This window comes from Pinus tabuliformis, chromosome 7 (genome assembly GCF_031772625.1).
Source record: "Pinus tabuliformis cultivar Carrire ecotype Pingquan chromosome 7, CPIR1, whole genome shotgun sequence".
NCBI classification, from domain to species: Eukaryota; Viridiplantae; Streptophyta; class Pinopsida; order Pinales; family Pinaceae; genus Pinus; species Pinus tabuliformis.
Window position 1 is genome coordinate 2,023,648,732 of NC_142293.1, and position 1,765 is coordinate 2,023,650,496.

At 37.9% G+C, this 1,765-nt stretch overlaps 1 pseudogene; it reads left to right on the forward strand.

Annotated features, from left to right (window-relative positions):
* The first annotated feature begins 323 nt into the window (after nt 1-323).
* On the forward strand, nt 324-1,008 carry LOC149256598 (uncharacterized; annotated as a pseudogene).
* Nucleotides 1,009-1,765: the final 757 nt, after the last annotated feature.

Below are 1,765 nucleotides of genomic sequence, written 5' to 3' on the forward strand. Positions count from 1 at the left end.
AGGAACTTGCGTGTATGGTTCTTGTTTTCTTGGTACAAAGCTTGCAGAAACCGTGTTAATGGTAAAGGACAACTCACTCTACGCAGGAAAGTGGAGCGATACTTCCTTCTGGTTTTCCATGCAGACTGCAACATTTCATGGAAATATCCGGCACTTTCCCCTGCTGCCTTCCCTTTAAATATGTCTTGAATTCATTCATATGGTAATCAATTTATGTAATTGCTGCCATGCAGACTGCAACATTTCCCGGGCACTTTAAATATGTCCTCAGCACTTGAATTCATTCATATGGTATTCAATTTATGTAATTGATTTTGGTGCAAATGAAGGATTCATTTTCTTGCCCCTCAGTTAATCACATCATTCGGATGAAATTGAAGAGCGCAGCTAATACGTCTGTGCTGGTGGGTGTTTTATATTGTATTCCAACTTGCAGTCTTGGGGTCTCTGATAAACACCCATTCTCACTCTCCCTCTCAGCCCAACAGTTGTGGGCATGGCATCTGGTGGGTTCCTATTCACGTTTATCTCTCTGCTGTTGCATGCCTATCCACCATTGCTGCTCTCTTCTTCGCATTCATAACAGAAGCCCACCTGGACATCATACAACGCCGGCTGTTCCTCTTACAGAAGGTTTCAGGCGATTGGATAAGGGGTGGCGAAGAAGATATAGAAGGCGGAGGAGTTCCATGTTCATGTTCAGTGAGTTATAAGGACTATTTTTGCGCTTACAGAATAACTCTCTGCGTTCATGTGCTTTTCTTCCCTGCCCTTATCTTCATCACATCCAGGCGTTTACTCTGCTGAAATCCTCGGCTTTCTTTCGAGTTTCATGGTGCTCTCTTGTATTCTCTTCTTCCGGGTACTTGCTGCGATTTTTATCTTTGGATGTACCCATTGCTTGTTGCATTATCACTTGTATCAGATCTTGGAGATGTAATGGATTGGGATATAAACTGTTGTTCTGGAAAAAATCTGTTGTCCACAAATTTCCCAACTTTGTTCTCATTCATGTCTGCAATGTACTATGCTTTTGTGCTCAAGCTTGTTATGCAACAGATCTTTGTCTTCATTTCAATTCGATATATATATATTGATATATTTTTATTTTTTTTTTTTTATTTTTTAATTTAAAAATGTATAGAGATAATGCTAGTAAAAGATTATTGGCATAATAAAACTTGGATATTGTGTGAAGGAAATATTATAGATAAGGTATAATTATTATATAAACTAGTTTAAAGTTATTTTAATTTTTTATTTATTAAATTTAAGAGAGTAAATTTCTCAAAAATACAAACTTAAAAAATTGCACCTCATGCACAAACTTACAATATTAAAAAAAAAAAAAGTATTAAACAACGATTATTTCCATCGATACACATTCTTCTAAGTCCATCAAGTTCCTTTCCCTCTAACAACGACACTCGAACCTTCATCACCCAAAACCGACTATAGATTGCCATTCCCTATGACTTCCATTGCAGGCAAGCAAACACCTAATGCTCAGACTTCCTCGCTGAGACCATCAACCACCTATTCCATTTCTGCCTGATGGTGGAGTAACTTAGTTTCTAGGAAAATCTGGAACAAGATCCTCTGCCTTTCAACCATATCCTCGAGCTTCTTGATGGAGACTAAAATAGCTTGAGAAGCATCGACAGTCTATCCAACACAAGGCTAGAATCAACATTATCTAGAGGGACAAAGGAATTGGACATTGCATACCATAAACTGTAAACAAAACTAGATATCTCACTAGCAG